At 39.7% G+C, this 20,875-nt stretch overlaps 1 protein-coding gene and 1 long non-coding RNA gene across 2 annotated transcripts in view; one reads left to right on the top strand and one right to left on the bottom strand.

Moving 5' to 3' along the window:
* Window positions 1-20,875, top strand: part of LOC136857363 (serine/threonine-protein kinase PLK1-like) — a 692,893-nt gene that overhangs the window by 64,086 nt on the left and 607,932 nt on the right. The window lies entirely within an intron of this gene.
* Window positions 5,936-15,587, bottom strand: LOC137500493 (uncharacterized). The gene is made up of 3 exons (XR_011018058.1): window positions 15,299-15,587; window positions 15,069-15,207; window positions 5,936-8,981 (listed from the first exon to the last, which is right to left on the bottom strand). It is a non-coding gene; the product is annotated as an uncharacterized lncRNA (long non-coding RNA).

Raw genomic sequence — 20,875 nt, 5'->3', positions numbered from 1 at the left:
GGCTTTGCTCGTGACTGCTCGAGAAACCTCGGCGTTTAGCACCTCCTACCTATCATGGCGATTTCGCGCCACATGTGGAGCAGGAGAAGAAGGAGAATAAGAAGCTTTGTTTTGCTGTCAGGCATTGTCGAGGTACATCCGATGCAGCTTTTCGTGAAGCCAGCACTGTGTCTCGTGAGCGCAGCGCGTGGAGCCGCTCCCACGTTTTAAAGTATGAATTTCTTTCATTCTTGAGCAATAGTACAAATAAAATCTGTCCCTCCAGACACCGTACATGTTTGTATAACTTTAAAGCCTAGAGTTTTAACTATGGTACTTAACTATATTTTTAAAGCGATTTCAAGTCCCTAAAAAATAATCAGGCGGCAAGATTGAACAACGAACGTTACCGGTACGTGTTTAAAATTGATAAAATAAATAATGATTTTTGCTTCTTTCTATTACAATAGTTGAATGTTAATACTGATAGTAATACTAATAAAACTCAATAAGGATTTCACTTTGTTCGAATGCCTGGCTGTGACCGTCATTTCAGAAGGTCCCGGATTTGTTTTCCATCCGGATCGAAGATTTTAATCACGCCTAATTACTTCTGGCTCATAGACTGGGTGTTAGTGTTTGTTCCACCACTTTTCTCTTAATATTCCGACAACACACTGAGCCTCCCTGTCACAGACGGCAGCGCGTCGGCCACTCATCGCTGGAAAACGTGGTTCAAATCCCGGTCACTCCATGAGGGATTTGTGCTGGACAAAGCAGAGGTAGGACAGGTTTTTCTCCGGGTACTTACGCTTTTTTCCTGTCATCTTTCATTCCACCAACACTCTCCATTCTCATTTCATAGTATCTATAAGTCATTAATAAATCACCTTGGGAGTGGCGATCCCATCGTACTAATAGCCTAAATATGCTTAATTCATTTCATCCTTGATCCGGTCAAGGAAAACAGAAGGTAGCTTTTTAAATTCAGACAACACACACTGCACTCCCAACCACCACAGAAACATGCAATAGTGATTACTAGACTTCGGATATTTAGGTGTTAAAAGGTCATTTTAGCTGCCTAAAAGACTGTCAAGTAGTTTCTAAAATACTTTTAGGCAGCTTCAATTGTACGTATTTTGATAGGCATTAAGTTAATTAAAATACCATACTTATTTTGCTAAATTGATAATCAATCACTACTGATCTGCATTTAGAGCAGTCATCCAGGTGGCAGATTCCCTACCTGTTGATTTCCTAGCCTTTTCTTAAAGGATTGCAAAGAAATTGGAAATTTATTGAACATCTCCCTTGGTAAGTTATTCCAATCCCTAACTCCCCTTCCTATAAACGAATATTTGCCCCAATTTGTCCTTTTGAATTCCAACTTTATCTTCATACTGTGATCCTTCCTACTTTTAAACACACTACTCTAACTTATTCGTCTACTGATGTCCTCCCACGCCATCTCTCCCCTGACAGCTCGGGACATACCATTTAGTCGAGCAGCTCGTCCATCTCCTTTCTCCCAAGTCTTCCCAGCTCAAATTTTGCAACATTCTTGCAACGCTACCATTTTGTTGGAAATTGCCCAGAACAGATCGAGCTGCTTTTCTTTGGATTCTTGCCAGTTCTTGAATCAAGTAATCCTGTCGAGAGTCCCATACACTGGAACCATACTCTAGTTGCAGCCTTACCAGAGACTTCGTGGGCTGAATGGTCAGCGTAATGGCCTTCGGTTCAGAGGGCCCTGGGTTCGATTCCCGGCCGGGCTGGGGATTTTAACATTCACTGGTTAATTTCAATGGCCCAGGGACTGGGTGTTTGTGCTGTCCCCAACATCCCTGCAAATCACACATAACACTATCCTCCGCCATAACAACACGCAGTCACCTACACATGGCAGATGCCGCCCACGCACATCGGAGGGTCTGCCTTTCATGGGCTGCACTCGGCTAGAAATAGCAAACACGAAATTTAAAAAAAACAGAGACTTATATGCCCTCTCCTTTTACATCCTTACTACAACCCCTAAATACCTTCATAACCAAGTGGAGAGATGGGTACCCTTTAGTTACAATCATATTTATGTGATTACCCCAATGAAGATCTTTCCTTAATTTAAGACCTAGGTATTTACAATGATCCCCAATAGGAACTTTCATCCCAACAACCCAGTAATTGAAAATGAGGACTTTTCCTATTTTTGAAAGTCACAACCTGGCTTTTAACCCCGTTTATCATCATACCATTGCCTACTGTCCATCTCACAACATTATCGAGGTCATTTTGCAGTTGCCCACAATCTTGTAACTTATTTATTACTCTGTACAGAATAACATCACCTGCAAAAAGCCTCATCTTTGATTCCACTTCTTTACACATATCATATAAGAAACCGTAAAAGTCTAATAATACTGCCTTGAGGAATTCCCCTCTTAATTATTACAGAGACAGATAAAGCTCCGCCTACTGTAATTCTCCGAGTCCTATTTTCTAGAAACAGAGCCACCCATTCAGTCACTCTTTTCTCAAGTCCAATTGCACTCATTTTTGCCAGTAGTCTCCCATGATCCACCCTATCAAATGCCCACCATAGGTCAATCGTGATACAGTCCAACTGGCCTCCTGAATCCAGGATATCTGCTATATTTTGCTGGAATCCTACAAGCTGAGCTTCAGTGGAACAACCTTTCCTAAACCCAAACTGCCTTCTATCAAACCAGTTATTAATTTTTCAAACATGTCTTTTATAATTAGAAACATTGCTTTCCCAACGTTTACATGCAATGCATGTCAAACTGAATGGACTGTAATTTTTAGCTTTATGTCTATCACCCTTTCCTTTATACACAGGGGCTACTATAGCGACTCTCCATTCATTTCGTATAGCTCCTAAATGCAAACAATAATCAAATAAGTACTTCAGACATGGTACTATATCCAACCCATTGTCTTTAGCATATCCCCTGAAACCTTACGAATTCTAGCTGCTTTTCTAGTTTTCAACTTTTGTATCTTACTGTAAATGTCATTTTTGTCCTAGGTAAATTTTAACACTTCTTTAGTATCACTTACCTCCTCTGTCTGCACATTATCCTTGGAACCAACAATCTTTACATACTGCTGACAGAATACTTCTGCCTTTTGAAGATCCTCGCATACACACTCTCCTTGTTCATTAATGATTCCTGGAACCTGTTTCTGCCTTAAAGTACCTATACATACTCTTCCATTTTTCACTAAAATTGTATGGCTGTCAATTATGCTGACTTCTTTGCTAGATTCAATTTCCTAGTAAGTTCCTTCAATTTCTCCTTACTTCCAGAGCCATTTCTAACTCAATCTCTTTCCAACTTGCATCTCCTTCCTAGTCTCTTTACTTCTTTGTTATACCGTAATATAGTGGATCTTTACCATTCCTTACCACTTTTAAAGGTACAAACCTATTTTCACATTCCTCAACAATTGCTTTCAACCCATCTCAGAGTCTGTTTACATTTTTATTTACCGTTTCCCACCAATCATAGTTACTTATTAAAAACTCCCTCATGCCTGTTTTATCAGCCATATGGTACTGCTTAATAGTCCTAATTTTTATATCTTCCTTTCTTACACATTTATTTTTAACTAGCTGACCCGACAAATGTTGTTCTGTCAAAAATAAATTACAATGGAACGAACTCGAATTCAGTCTGTACTGCACGCAAAAATCAGAATAATGCAAATGATTACGTTATCAACATCGAATGAGTTAATTTTCTACTGCTACCAAAAGTTAATAACAAACTACTGGAAAAATGTATTTTCATTACCTGCAATATGAATATCTTGATTGTGAATAAGGAAATGCTGAAATAGGTCACAGCATATCACTACCTAGAAATTACCCTGATAGACTAACATAGATGTGAACTGTTCAGCAGGTCTATATTTTTTGGATATTTGTAAGGAAATATATGGAATCTGTTCTTGTTCCTGAAACTAATGAGTACAATGGATCTGGTGGTGGAATCAATGGCACTAATTTCATTTTGCCATTTGCGCAACACAATCCAGCGGCTTCATTTTTGCATTTCATTGCCTTACAATATTGGCACACTGAGTTCATAGATACAATAGCAACGCACTGGTAGGCACTGTAGTCAATCGAAACATCGTAACTGAAAGCAGCTCGATTCAAACTTGCAAGATTATTAGCTGAACGACGCGCTGCACGGGTTTGTAATATCCCAATCCTTTCAGTTTCATTTCACTCTTCACGTTGTTGTGCAGTTCGATTAAACTGAAAATTAGCTTGGCTTGTAGCATGTGGAGTTCTTTGACCAAAGTTGCTCCGCCCGCGTCTTATAGGCGGCATGAGTCTTGAAATGAGTATACTGTATATGGAAGCACACACAAAATAAACCACTCAACCGAAGAAATAGATGAACTTGTTTGTTGAGAATCAAAGATTTAAAAACAATCAGGATAGACAAAGGTCTCCAACTATAACAAAACACAACACTGCATGTGACTATCTGGAGAGCGTATGTTTGGGAGATCCGTACCAGCAGTCGAGCCAGCCAGCGGATAATATAGTGGATCTTTACCACTCCTTACTACCTTTAAAGGTACAAACCTATTTTTACATTCCTCAACAATTGTTTTATATATATTAAATTGGCACCGTTGGCGACGGGGGCCGGGCTCGCTACTGCGGGCACTGCTGACGTTGGCCCGGCTGGCGACGGGCTGCGCTAACGTTAGCCTTGCTCGCAGACGGATTTCAGTTGTACTATAAGGTAGGGGAAATTGGGCAGAGTTAAAAGGTCGCTTCTAGAAAGCTTTCTTGCATAATTTAAAGAGTATTAATACCCCGCGTAGGTATATAAGGACATCAGACTCTCCTCAGCTTCATTATGTCTGCATTAACACCACCTTTGAGCTGGTTCGTTCAAAGTGCCGAGTTGGCGGAGCTGCCGATTGACTGATGTGAAAATGGGAAACTACGGAAAACCATCTTCACGGCTGCTGACAGTGGGGTTCAAACCCACTATCTCCCGGATGCGAGCTCACAGCTGCGCGCTCTTAACCGCATGGCCAACTCGCCCGTTAATAAGTTAATTAATATAGGCTACTACTATACTACTTATTTGTGTGATTTTTTAAATTCCTACAACACCCTAACAGGATGAAAATTGCTGGTTATTACTGCAAACAGAATAACGCACAAGAATTAAACAATTCTTAACTGCAGTTAATAACTCGTTACGGGGAAATAAACAACTTTATTCACCTCTTTGCTGCAAACGTCACAGGAGCAACTTCTGTAACCACTTTTTAATTAAAGACGAGTTGTAACCTGACACTTTCAGCATAATTCATACACTGAACAAACGGGAACACCAAAATATTCTCACAGAATGAAATGCAGTTCTTTTCCCCAGAAGTCAACGGATACTGTGTCATCTTCTGTCTTGTGACAAACTACGGGAGTGTTCACTGCAGGAGGTTCTTAAGGCATTTCGGAGAGAGTGGTTTATAGCTTCCCGATTTTAAAATTTTCGTAAAGACTGAACATAAGCCAGCAAATATTTTATTTTCTCGAAATATACTGAAAGGCATTTTTAACCGATTTAGGGATAAAAATAAGAATTATATAGGTTTTAACGTCAATTCAGACATTTTTAAGCACAATAGGACTACAGTTTCTAACTTAATAAATACATGAAACGTGTATATACAACTTCATTTTTAGTCATTTCTTCAAGAACAAAATACGTCTTTCCCTAAAATCTGAGGGCTGGTGATTACATCCCTCCACAGAGTTGGCGCCATGAAGCGAGACATGTCACACCCCCGAATCCACATATATGGGGAAAGCAGTAAGAGGAGAAGAAGAAGAATATTTTTTGTTTTATATATTTTATTTTAATTTTTTCATCAAATAATATATAAACATAAATTTCTTCATTTTCACAAAAAACTGGAAATTAATAACTAATCAGTAGCTAACAAACAATTTAACCACCTAAAACAAAAAATCAAGGACAACTTACATAAAGGCAATACTACTGTACAGTAATTGTGGGTAAAACTGAAGACAGCATTTTTTCAGAGATGATAAATTCAATATTGTCAAGAAAGACTGCACTAATACCATCCAAAAGAATCTCAAATAAATACTCAAAAATCCACAGTTCTTGTTAAATGAACAGCAGACACTGCAACTGATTAACATGAACCCCAAAATACCAACTGCAAGAGCACTCCTTAAAATACACAATATAAACAGGGCCGATGACTTTCGATGTGACGCCTCTTTAAACAACAAGCATCATCCTCATCATCAAAATAAACATACCGGACTTGTGTCTAGGAGCAGCCATAATCGGCTTTAATAGACTTCTGCAGTGTTTTGGGGGTCCACTTCATGAAATAGTGAATTAGTTATGTCAATTAACTGCTTTATTGCACATTGCAGTGAACTTTTTATGCTTGCACAATGGACAGTTTCGTATGTAGTGAGTGTAATAAATTTTTCAATTATAGGAAAACTTTAAATCATCACGTAAGAAAAAAGCACACTAACAAAAATCCTAAATTTTCGTGCGATTTGTGTAGTTTTACCTCTCACACAAAATACAATTTAGAACGACATAAAAATTCACAACATAAGACTGCGCAGTGTGAACAACCTCAAGTAAAATGTCCGCTTTCTGTAGAAGAATGTGCTACAAAATCCGATATGGTGGCACATTTTATTAATTTTCATGAGATTCGTATCGCAAACGAAAGTTTAAAATTTGCGAATGAAGAGGATTTCCTTAAGTGGAAACGTGAAAAAGAAAATTAGCAAGTGTGTGAATTTGTTGTATGTCGCTCCAAGTACGAATGTAAAGATGGTTCCTCTAAAATGAAATACAGGTGTCACAGGGATGGGACCTTTAACTCAAGGGGTAATCATGAGCATCACCAGAAAGTACTTGGAAGCAACAAGATAAGTGGTCATTGTCCAGCAAATATTGATGTTACTTTTCAGTCTGGAGAAGTGCATGTTTCATTTTGTGCAACACATGTAGGCCACCAAGAAGAGTTAGGTCGCATGAGATTATCGCTGTCGGAAAGAAATGACTTAGCGAGGAAGATTGCGATGAAAATTCCTTTCGATAGAATCCTTGATGAGGTTAGAGATTCTATTGGTGAAACTGACATTGAACGCATTCATTTTCTGACCAGAAAAGATCTATTTAACATTGAGCAAGAGTACAATTTAAAATCTGAAGCTGTGCGGCATGAGAATGATTGTACGAGTGTCGAAGCATGGATTCGTGAAATGGACAAACGTGGAGGAATAGCACGCTTTTACAAGGGTCAAGACATGTCTTCTATGCTGTACCCTCAATTAAAACCAGAGGACTTCGTTCTAATTATAATGAATGAGGCGCAGCAAGAAACGTTACTACGATACGGCGACAAGTTCACTTGTATTGACAGCACACATGGTTTAAATAAGTACGAATTTGAACTAACTACCCCCCTAGTCGTAGATGGCAAGTTCCAAGGATTTCCATGCGCGTTCATGCTATCAAATAGGACGGATGCATTTGTGATGGAAGTGTTTTACAGAGTTATTAAAGAGGCTCTGCAAGTGACACTACAGCAAAAGTGTTCATGTCAGACATGGCAGAAACATTTTACAGTGCCTGGCTATGCGTAATGATGCCTGCCAAATTCTGCCTGTTCTGTTCGTGGCATGTTGACCGTGCTTGGAGGAAAAACCTTTCTAAAGTTAAAGGCCGAGAGAAACAGGTGGAGGTGTACAAGGAGCTCAGAGTATTGTTGGAGGAAAGAGACGAGGCTGCTTTTTTCGAGAATGCTCTATCAAGAAATAAATAAATTAAAAAGTGACCCTGACACAAGAGATTTTGGTATTTATTTCGAGGCCAATTATGAACACTCTGCAAGTAGCTGGGCTTATTGTAAACGTCTCAATGCCGGCCTCAACACTAACATGCATCTAGAGCGCATGCATGGAGTAATTAAACACATATACATGGAGGGTAAGAAGCCTAAGAGACTGGACATCGCAATCCATATCCTCATGCGATTTGTGAGAGATAAACTTTATGACCGCCTTATTTACATGAATAAAGGCAAACTTACAAATAAACTCTCACAAATAAGACTAAGGCATGCCAATTCATTATCGTTACAACCAGGAGAAATTATTTGCAGTGAGGATGTATGGACTGTTCCATCCACGAAGAAAAGTGAACTGTACGAGGTCAGAAGAACGGGTGAAATGAATTGCGGCTGTGACCTGAAGTGTACAGAGTGCAATACCTGCATTCATTCATACGTTTGTACATGCCACGACTCTTCCATTAAATTTAATATGTGCAAACATATACACCTAGCGGCTAAATATATTGGTGGTGCTAATGAACACCATTTAGAATCAGATACAAATTTAGTCATTCAGGAAGCACCTTCAAACGAAGAAAAGGACATTATTCTGAAGGAATTGCATAATCCCATGAAAAGAAGGCTAAGTGAGGACATAGAAGAGCACAAGGCCAAGCTCCGAGAAAAATTTGAAAGCATTCTCGCAACAATAGAATCACCAAAACATGTAGATATAATTGAGAAACAGCTCCAAACAATAATCCCAACTATACATGCCCATAGCACAAAAGCGATGATCAGCACACCAACACAGTGACGATTATTTTCCACAAAAAAAGTCCCATAAGAAAACTTCTTCTTCCTTGTCAAGGCCTACTGGCCTACAGGCAATTGCTGCAAATTTGTTACTCCACTAAGAAAAATGTGTTATAGGCCCTACTTCAGTACAATTGTTGGCTGCACCTGAGCAGTACTGGTGGAGATGTTCCATTTTTTCTTCTTCTACTTCTCTCTCCCTCTTGTGTGGACTCCCTCTTTTTCTTGATCCCAAAGCGCCCTTCATGCTGCTGCTGGGAAGATTCTGTGTTGGCGCAGAATTGGGTTTTAGCCTAAAAAAAGTTTATTGAAACAAAGTTAATATTCATATTAATTATACACATTGCTTTTTGAATAAGCCCATGCTATAGTACTATGAAATGCAAAACTGGTAGGCTATAATAATACAGCATATAAATTACAAGAATATGATGAACTGTTATGAAATACCAATCAATTTCATAGTAGTTGTGTAACAGCCCAAGATGTATTATTATTATATTATTATTTTTTGTGGTCCATGGTGTGGGTTACTGCAGTCACCGCCTAGTTCGAGAACCACAGGCAACGGCTGAGTTGCCTATAACATGGTCCTCAGACTCGAGATACCCTAACATATTCCAAGTCATGGCCTGCTTTGTGCTCAGGTGGCTAGGACCCGTCAGGGGAGAGGTCGTCACTAGGACTATAAGTAAGGTAGCATCCTGCTTCACAGAATCGACCTACCTTGGGACATTTCAAGAAAGCCTCGGACCTATGGAAGTAACGGAGTCCAGGATACAGGCATACAATAGAGAAAGAATGGGTGGCATACAGTGACGCGGCAGTAAAAGCAGGAAGGAAATGACTAGGAACAACCCTCTCTAAAGGTAGTGAAAAGCAAAATATTGTCGGAATGACAGAGTGAAGGCAGTTTTCAGCGTTCAGTTACCACGGGCCAAGTCCTCAGTGTATCTGTGCTCCATGCGGTGGAGCTTGTGATAGGTATCGCACACTTATCTGTCCTCAGAGAAAATAATTGCTGACATGTTTCTGCTGCAACTAATATTTACTCCCCGTTGTGAGTAGTGAAATGTTGTTTGGTGACTTTATTATATAATAATAATAATAAATTGCAAGATACTATGCTGTAATGTGCAAAATATTCATGTTCAAATTATGCTCATGTTTTTCTAGTGTAACTTAAGGGATTTATGAACTGTAATTTAATCTTATGACCATTGACTGCAATAAAATACTAAGTTATTATTATTTAACTCACAGAGGCTTGCAGACTGAACGCTGAAGGGCATAACTGCCTGTAGCTATGCATGTAATATTCATTTTCTCTATTTCAAGCAATAAAGGGAAGTTAAGTTTTATACACAAGAACTATTTAACTTCATAAAGCATAAAATTACAGGCCAGTCAGTTTGACATGCATTGCATGTACGCTTTGGGAAAGCATTCTTTCTGATTATATTAGACATGTTTGCAAAATTAATAACTGGTTTCATAGAAGGCAGTTTGAGTTTAGGAAATGTTATTCTACTGAAGCTCAACTTGTAGGATTCCAACAAGATATAGCAGATATCCTGGATTCAGGAGGTCAAATGGACTTTATTGCGATTGACCTATGTAAAGCATTTGATATGGTAGATCATGGGAGACTACTGGAAAAAATGAGTGCAATTGGACTAGAAAAAAAGAGTGACTGAATGGGTGGCTTTTGTTACAAGCCCAAGTCAAGGCTTGGAGTGGAGGCCTCGCCCACACATGCTAGAGAGGCATCCTTGGTTCCTCCAACTGGGTGATACGGTGGTTCAGGTGAAGTGGGGCTGGTGACTGAGGTGAAGGCTCACTGCGGGGCGCTGGAACCAACACATCACTTTGCTCTATGTAGCCTGGCCCGAACTCAGTCATGATAATGCCAAGTGGAGACCACGTGAGTAGGCCTACTGAAGGGGGAACAAACCTGGCTAGGTTCGGGCCAGGGGCGGACCGCTGGATGGACGACTGAGGGGCGTGGTCTCTGCTACGGAGAGCCTAAGTTGTGGGAGGACAATGTATGGCTCACCACGGATGGTAAGAACGACGCTCAGGACCCTAGAAGGGCCAAAAAACCTATGATTGACTGAAATATGTTTGCTTAAAAAGAGCCAATTTCAAAAATTTCGATATCAAGGGAAGCCATGGAAGCTCCAATAGAGCATATCCAGGAGCAAGCCCAAGATGAAGAAATGGAGACAGAAGTCCCAATTGGACAGGCTGTCGCTGACTCAAAACAAGAAATGGCAACAGAAGCTCCAGTAGAGCAGACTGCTACTACAAGCAAAGCAGAACGTCCATAGAAACAGAACTGAAGATTTCTGCCTCGAAAATCAACAGATTTCATATCGACAGACCACCTCGCAACAGTGCATATTACAAGGAAAGGAAGGGAGCGAGGAAGGAGGCCAAAATAGCGACTGGAACTTGGACGGAGAAGAAGCCAAGGAACAGGGATCGGCGAGAGGCTATCCCTCCGACAATGCCCAATAGGCTGAGGCCAGGGGATAGTATGCCATCAAGTTCGGCTACAAAACCGTCCACCAAAAACCAGAAAGAAGAGACGGTCATGTCCTTTTCGGAAAGACTAACTTCAATCAAGGTAGCAATAATACCTAAAACCTTTCCAGATGGGAAACTGAAGGAGGATGACGTGAAGGAACATTTGCTCTGATAGCGCAAATGAAACCGCTGTCAGATGGATGCCTTTCAGGCTTCCTCGAATCTCCGAGGCTGGAAAGTGGAGCAGTGGTACTGATCTGTGTAAATCCAGAAACTAAAAGCTGGCTGGAACAGACAGTGGCCAATTGCTACCCTTGGAAAGGGGAGAATTTGGAGGTGGCAGAAGTCAAGAAAGTGTTGAATACTACAAAGGTCATCGCCAAGTTTCCTCCTCCATATGACAAGATGAAGGTTGATGATGTGCCTTTCAGGATACATGAGCATGACACCAAATTTCCGACGAAAGAGTGGAGAGTGCTGAATGCAACAACTACTGATGACACAGGAAGGATAACTGTTTTGGCCCTTAATGAAAGAGCTTTTGAAGAGCTCAAGAAAAGAGGCCTTAAGGCCAAGCTTGGACAGATCAACTTTCAAGTAATCAAGGGAAAAACAAAACCTAGCGTTGGCAAGGATGGTACTGAAAGTTCTACAGGCCAACCTACAACATAAAAAGTCAGCTGTTGCCAATTTCGTCAGGAAGTTCAAGTCCGAGGCTATCGATGTGGCTTTTATACACAAGCAACGGGTAGTTAAGGGCAGAATAGCAGGACTCACGGAATCTGGAGGTAAGTTAATGTACGATACTACATCGAATATGCCTAGAACATGTTTACTTGTGAGCAGAAGACTACAATGCCTTCTGATGCAGGAACATTGTTCCAAGGACTTATTGGCAGCCAAGATAAAAGATAAAACTTGGAAATTGGGAAGCTCCCAGAGATATAACCATAGGCTCTGCATACCTCCCATATGACTCAACTAATCTGTCCCCACCAGAAGAAGTTGAGAACCTAATTTGCAACGCAAAGAGGAAAGGCGAACACTTAGTCCTTCGAGCAGATGCAAATTCACATCACACGGCATGGGGCAATAATGCAAGAGGTGAGTCTTTACTAGAGTTTATTATTGGAACTCTTGACGACACTAAAACCAAGAAACAAGCCTACGTTTATAAATAAAAATCGTCGGGAGGTAATAGACATTACACTCAGCACTACGCATATTGCAAACTTTATTAAAGGCTGGAAGGTACTGGAGAAACCATGATTGGCAGACCACCAGCACATCCAATTTGCAATAGATGCGAGACTATGTGGGATTGACATGTACAGAGTAAAAAAAGAATTAACTGGGATAGATACAGAGAAGTTCTAGGGAAGGCTGTACAAGAAATTCAAACTAATGTGAGAGGACAGAAAGAATTGGATGGGCACTGAAAGTATTAGAAGAGGCCATAATAGACTCATTCCATGACAACTGTCCTCTCAAAGAAAAGAAACACACCAAAAAGTAAGGTGGTGGAACAACAAACTAGCCAAAATGAAAAAAGAGGTTAGGATGTTGTATAGAATATCATCTAGAAATGGTATGTGGGACGTATATCATAGGAAACTCACTGAGTATAACCTAGAGATATGGAAAGCACAAAGAAAATCTTGGAGACCGTTCTGTGAGAAAGTGGAAGCACACAATGAAACAGCAAGGCTCCAGAAGATTCTGAAATCAACCCAATAAATCACATGTCTTGAAGAACATCTGAAAATGAACTATAGGAATAAGAACATTTTCATCTAGAAATGGTATGTGGGACGTATATCATAGGAAACTCACTGAGTATAACCTAGAGATATGGAAAGCACAAAGAAAATCTTGGAGACCGTTCTGTGAGAAAGTGGAAGCACACAATGAAACAGCAAGGCTCCAGAAGATTCTGAAATCAACCCAATAAATCACATGTCTTGAAGAACATCTGAAAATGAACTATAGGAATAAGAACATTTTCATTTTAACGGACAGCCAAGCGGCCATTAAGGCACTAGAGGCAGTCCGGATAATATCCAGAATTGTCTGGTATTGCCACTCATTTCTTCTGAAGCTCTCAAAGTACAACATTGTCAAAATAACATGAGTACCAGGCATAAATGTATAGAAGGAAATGAAAAGGCAGATAAACTGGCCAGGAAAGTGGCAGAAACATATTTTGTAGGCCCGGAACCTGTATGCGGGATTTCCTATGGACAAGCCCGACACTACATAGGAAAATGCATACAAAAGAAACAGATGGAAAACTGGAAAACTACTCCAGGATGCAGGCTTGCAAAGGAACTGAAAAAGGACTAAACAAGAAGCATACTAAAGAGTTGTTGAAACTCAACAGAGGTAATATAAGATGGGTAGTAGAACTGTTGACAGGATACTGCCATCTGAAAGAAAAAAAAAACCTACATAGAATTGGAGTAATAAGAGACAACATATGTAGGAAATGCAATGAAGCAGAGGAATCAGCTGAACACATACTTTTCGAATGTGAGGCGTTGGGTAGAATCAGACTCTCTACTCTAGGACTACCAGGTGAAGTGAGAGGACAAATCCAAGAAGACCCAATAAGAACAACCTGCTGCTTTGTGAAGGGAGCAGGTATATCTAGGTGGGAATGAAGGAAAAACATGGTAGCAAAAGATCTTAGAGGTCGACACTAATTAGGAACTAATATTTCGAGGCCCCATGAAGAAAACAAGAATGGGTGGCTATATTTCTAGAAAATAGAACTCAGAGAATTAGAGTAGGCAAAGCTTTTTCTGACCCTGTAAAAATCAAGAGGGGAATTCCTCAGGGCAGTATTATTGGACCTTTATATTTTCTTATATATATAAATGATATGTGTAAAGAAGTGGAATCAAAGATAAGGCTGTTTGCTGATGATGTTATTCTGTACAGAGTAATCAATAAGTTACAAGATTGTGAGCAACTGCAAAATGACCTCGATAATGTTGTAAGATGGACAGTAGGCAATGGTACGATGATAAACGGGGTTAAAAGTCAGGCTGTCAGTTTCACAAATAGGAAAAGTCCTCTCAGCTTTAATTACTGCGTTGATAGGGTGAAAGATCCTTTTGGGGATCATTGTAAGTATCTAGGTGTTAATATAAGGAAAGATCTTCATTGAGATAAACACATAAATATGATTGTAACTAAAGGGTACAGATCTCTGCACATGGTTATGAGGGTATTTAGGGGTTGTAGTAAGGATGTAAAGGAGAGGGCATATAAGTCTCTGGTAAGACCTAAACTAGAGTATGGATCCAGCGTATGGGACCCTCACCAGGATAACTTGATTCTCAAGAACCGGAAAAAATCCAAAGAAAAGCACCTCGATTTGTTCTGGGTGATTTCCAACAAAAGAGTAGCGTTACAAAAATAATGCAAAGTTTGGGCTGGGAAAATTTCGGAGAAAGGAGACGAGCTGCTTGACTAAGTGGTATGTTACAAGTGATAAAAATCATGTTGGGTCCATACTGAATCTCAGTTATGTTCCGAGCTGTCAGTGGAGAGATGGCATGGCATGACATTAGTAGACGAATAAGTTTGACTGGTGTCTTTAAAAGTAGGAAAGATCACAATATGAAGATAAAGCTGGAATTCAAGAGGACAAATTGGGGCAAATATTCATTTATAGGAAGGGGAGTTAGTGATTGGAATAACTTACCAAGGGAGATGTTCAAGAAATTTCCAGTTTCTTTGCAATCATTTAAGAAAAGGCTAGAAAAAAAAAACCAATAGGGAATGTTCCACCTGGCCGACTGCCCTAAATGCAGATTAAGAGACTGAGTGATTGATTCATGACTTACCCCTGACTAAAGTGCCGAGGATTCCTAAAATCTGTGGATTGGAAGTGATCTCAACATATCTTGTATGTATGCAGGTAGGTCCCTTTTCTTGATGTCCTCAAGATCATTTCTCCTCAATTTGACAACCCATTGATCACACCTAAAACATAAAAAAAGCCAAATTAAAGTCAAACCTATGAGTGCAATCTCTGCACCGCCACTAATATTTCACAATATTGGAATTTACTTACTGTACACTGATTTGTCTCGAGGAAAGCGGAAGAAAGAGTTTATTCTACTGACGGAGGGCCTATAACACATTTTTCTTACTGGAGTAACAAATTTGCAGCAATTGCCTGCTGTTCACTCTCGGTAGGCCTTGACAAGGACGAAGAAGTTTTCTTATGGGGCTTTTTTGTCTTTTACAGTCTGTACTTCACAGCAGCACGATTTAAAATAACTCGGCGTAATGACTCGTACAGTAAACTATCACAAACCAAGCAATACTGGCTTCGCGAAAAGCTGCAATGGCTGCACTTCAACAACAAACAAAACAGAGCTTCTTCTTCTTCTCCTTGCCCCACACGTGGCGCGCAATAGCTAGATAGGCGGTACTAAACGCCGAGATGGCTCGAGCAGGCCCGGACATAGCCGATTATTGGCTGCTCCTCGACATTCCCTAGACTCAAGTCCAATACTCACCTATGGAATCCACTTGATATGGGAAAGACTAGAGAGACCTGGCCACCATAGAAGGAGTTAAGGCAAAATTCCTAAAGACCATAATGGGCATCTCAAAATACACGCGTTCCCGCCTAACATACGAACTAGCACGGGAACCCTTTCTTATTGAAGAACTGAGGATAATACTACCACTGCCATCCACAATGAATGTAGAAGCACACCTAGCGGAGAGGCGGAAGAAGAGAGAAGAAATTCCGCTAGAGTTCTACAGCACAGATGCCATGTTGGATCGAAATTGGACGAACGCCAACCAGAAGCTAAGACATGTGATAATAAAACTAGCAGTACACGGGTACCACCATAAAATATGTAAAAATATGTCTTATCACGACCCAAATGAAAAATGTGAATGTTCACTGTGTGATCAGTTCTGTGACATGTATCACATCACAAGATGTAAAAACAACAACAAATCTCTATGCGATTATAGCAAAGACTAAAACGGTCAATGATCTTTGTAATGCACATTCGTGCGCTTTTCTAATAATAATAATTTCCAGGCCTTGTATTATAACGTAGGCAACGATCACAACGCATTCTCGCAGAGTCTGTGGCCCTGGCCGCTTTTTATTCCCATAATTCCCTTGCTTTGGTGATGGCGACTTCGCGATTAGTTTGGTTACGATGATCAGCTGATGAGGAGGGCATCAGTGATCGAATCCAGCCTATTTATGCCACTATATACGTTTGTCTTATAACCTAAAACAGAAGGATTAAATTTAACAAAGTAATAATTAAAACTCGAATACGAAAGGATACGATTCTTTTTTCGATTTACTATGAATGATTTCAGGTTAAGTTGCTGAGAAAACCGATGCAATGTTTTTATAGTCCTCGTTAATAATTATGGAATTATTTCAGGTTGTTACACAGAAATCCAAGTCAGTACTCTTATTTAGGTAACCGATAGTTTTGAATAAGGTATTCGACATTTCAAGCTATGTTAGCAGAAAAAACTAGGTTAGGGGTGTTCCTTACACATGATAATATAACTGATGAATTATGAAGGGTTCTATGAAATCAATCATCATTGATCTGCATTTAGGACTGTCTATACTTCGAGGAATTCGTGTCGGTGCTTTTGTTATTCACATTTACAACTGCATAACCTGTATTTTTGTACAACTGATTAGACTTTTCAAGCTTCGTGTTATAATTTCATTGATGAATTATCAAGGATTCTATTAAGTCCATGATCATTGATCTGCATTTAGAGCTGTAGCTCAGTTGGCTGATTCCCTATCATTTTACCTAGTATTTTCTTGAGTGATTTCAAAGAACTCTGAAATCTATCAAACATTTCCCATGATAAATTGATCCAATCCCTAACTCTTCTTCTTATAAATAAATATTTGCCCTAATTTAATTCCAATGTTATCCTCATATTGTGATCTATCCTACCTTTAAAAGCTCCACTCCAAGCTTATTCGTCTACTAATGCCATTACACGCCAGTAGCGGATCAACTTATGGGAGGGGGTTTAAAGTTACAAAATTATTATAGAACATAATTAATGTGCTTGTGCATGCTTGAGTGTCATAACGACATTAATACAAATGAATTATGTTGATATTTAGATTGCAGTACACTACAGAATCTTACATTAAAATACAGGAAAAACAATACGATCAAGCTCAGCAGTTTTATAGAGCGAATGGTATATTCAGTTTACAATCTAAACCAACTTTCGAGGCTTCTTAGAAGACATATTCAAGATATCTGTTGGTTTTACAATTATGTCTCTATGAATGTCAGAAGAGCCAGCCCATTGAGTTGACTTTCACTTGTTTATAGTCAGTTTCTGTTTATTTTCTTTTATAAAATTTCCATGGGGTTTCTAATCCCCAGTAAACCCGCCCCTTACGGCTACGCCCGTCACACGCCATCTCTCTGCTGACAGCTCAGAGCATCTCGTCTCCTTACTCCCAGGTCTTTTCTTTCCAACATATTAAAAAACTACTCCTTTGTCAGAAATCACCAGAAGAAATTATGCTGCTTTCCTTTGGATCTTCTCCAGTTTTTGTATCAAGTAATCCTGGTGGGAGTCTCACACAGTGAAACCATCCTCTGATTGGGGGTCTTACCAGAGACTTATTGTATATGTCCTCTGGTTTACCTCCTTACTACAACCCTTAAATTCCTTCATGTGTAACCTTTATGTACTATCTCATTCATGAATGAAGATCTTTCCTTATATTAAGACCTAGACCGTAATCCCCATGAGGTACTGTCACTTGATCAACAGAGTAATTAAATCTGAGAGGACTTAATCTCTTTGTGAAAATTACAACCAGACTTTTCATCCCATTTACCATCATACCCTTGTCTCCTGTCCATTGTTGATCTCTTTTAGTAGTCGCTTACAAACCTGCAGCTCATTTAATATATACAGTGTAATGTCATCAGCAAAAAAAGCCTTATCTTTGATTCCAGATAACCATTTCAGGACCGGGCGAGTTGGCCGTGTGCGTAGAGGCGCGCGGCTGTGAGCTTGCATCCGGGAGATAGTAGGTTCGAATCCCACTATAGGCAGCCCTGAAAATGGTTTTCCGTGGTTTCCCATTTTCACACTAGGCAAATGCTGGGGCTGTACCTTAATTAAAGCCACGGCCACTTCCTTCCAACTCCTAGGCCTTTCCTATCCCATCATCGCCATAAGACCTATCTGTGTCGGTGCGACGTAAAGCCCCTAGCAAAAAAAAAAAAAAAAAATTACCATTTCAGGATCAGGTAATGCTTCAACTACTCTAATTCTGTGAGTTATTTCTAGAAATTGAGCCACCCATTCAACCACTCTTTTGTCCATTAGCCCTAATTTTCGTCAGTAATCTCTAATGATCTACCCTGTCAAAATCCTTGAATCAATACCTCCTGTGGGTGGGGGCAATAGAATACACCCATGGCATCCCCTGCCTGCCATAAGAGGCAACTAAAAGGAGCCCAGGAACTCTAAACTTGCAAGCACGGGTTGACGACCGTGGGGACTTTGGCTGAGTCCTGGCATTGCTTCCCTTTACTTACACACCAAGTTAAACACTTTCATTTATCCTATACAATCTCCCTTGGTCTTTTCTGACCCCAGTGGTATTAGGTTTTTGAGGTCTAGAGAGACTTTCACTTTACCAGACTTCATGGCCGTCACCTTCCTTTGGCCGCTACCTTTTTTTTTCAAAGTGTCGAATCTCTTCCCTCTGATTCGTGTTAATAGAGGATGGTTGCCCAGTTCCTCTTAAAACAATAAACACCACCACCATGGATGGATACATATAGTCCATTCGACCTGAATCTAAATTATCTGCTATATCATGTTGGAATCCTACAAGTTGAACCTCACTGGAATAACCTTTCCTAAACGTGAACGGCCTTCTATCAAACCAGAGCTTATATGCAACACATGTTAAGCAGACTGGCCTGTAATTATCTGCCTTATGTTCGTCACCCTTTTCTTTATACAGTGGGGCTAGAGCTCCTTCTTACAAACAGTAAACAAATATTTCCAATGTGGTAGCATATTTCTACAAATTACCCTGAATTCTTAATAAAGCCAGCTGCTTTTTTTAGCTTTCATCTTTTGTACCTTTTTTGAAAATGTCTTTGTTATAATAGGTAAAGACGGAGTATGTGGAGTATAGGCACCGAAATGAGAAATACATGGAGATAAAGTATGGGAAGATTAAAAGGGCAGAGAAGTTCAGATACCTGGGAGAATGGATCCAACCCAATGGGCTAGACAAAGAGGCTATCAAAGGAAGAATCAGAAAATTAGAATTGGCCTACAAACTAACCCAGAGTATGTACAACATGGCCAAAATCCGAAACTATCATTCAGTAGTCAAACCAGAAGGATTTTATGCCTCAGAGTGTCTTATTTTGAATAAAAAAGGGGAGCTACAAGAACTGGAAAAGAAAGAAAGGAAGATTCTGGGACCCCAGAAAACTGCTGATGGAACCTGGGAAAAAAGGAAAAACAAGGATCTTTATAAGCATACGGAAAAGATCTCAGACACAATAAGGAAGCGAAGGTTGAACTTCTACGGACATCTAGTAAGAATGGACGAAAGCAGACTGACCAAAAAGATCTTTAAGTACCGTACATTGTAGGATTGAAGGCCACCACTAAGTGGGTAGAAGAGGTCAAAAGAGATGCAAAAGAAGTTGGAATTACACTAGAGGTGATCAATAAAAGGAAAGAGTTTAGAAACATAATCAACAAAATCAAATTTTTTGAGGACAAATCACCTAAAAAGAAGCCCAACCAGATAATCTCTGAGGAGGAGAGAAAAATACGAAGCGAGAGAATGAAAAGGTTCTGGGAAGAGAAGAGAAGAAAGGCCAACAAGCCTTAAGTTCTATGTGGTCCACAGTTGGCCAAATTCGGAGGAAGGAGAAGAATAGGTAAATTCCACTACTTTGCCTGTATTAGTCACCTCCTCAACCTGGAAATTAATCTTACATCCAACTATCTTTGCATATTGCTAACTGAATTCTTATGCTTTCTGGAAGTCCTCACATATACACTCTCCTAGTTCATTAATTTTCCCTGGAATGTCCATCCTGGAACTTGTGTCTGCCTTAAAGTACCTATACATACCCATCCATTACGGTACCAGTACTCACTAAAATTCATATGCCTGTCAATTATGCTTGTCGTCATGTTAACCTTAGCTGACTTTTTATTTGGTAAATTAAATTTCCTAGTAAGTTCTTTCAGTCTCTCCTTACTTCCTCATATATTCCTATTTCTTTCTAACCTGCACTTCTGTTACAATACAGTGGGTCTATACTATTACTTACCACTTTAGAAAAATACCATACCTGTTTTCAAACTCCCGAACAATTAGTTAAACCCATCCCATAGTCAGTTTATATTTTCATTCACCATTTTTAACTAATCATAATTAATTTTTAAAAACTCCCCTCTGTCTCTCTTATCAACCTTATGATATTGCCTAATAGTCTTACAGCATTCTATTCTCTCACATTTATTTTCAACTACAACAGAAATGATCTTCATGATCCCTTCAGTTTTTCTATAGTGCTCATCTGGTTTTATTAGCACTATGTCTAGAATATGTTGCCCTCTA

Source organism: Anabrus simplex, chromosome 1 (genome assembly GCF_040414725.1).
Source record: "Anabrus simplex isolate iqAnaSimp1 chromosome 1, ASM4041472v1, whole genome shotgun sequence".
Classification (NCBI taxonomy): Eukaryota; Metazoa; Arthropoda; class Insecta; order Orthoptera; family Tettigoniidae; genus Anabrus; species Anabrus simplex.
The sequence above is the reverse complement of the archived record's forward strand: the minus strand, read 5'-3'. Positions and strand labels throughout refer to the sequence as shown.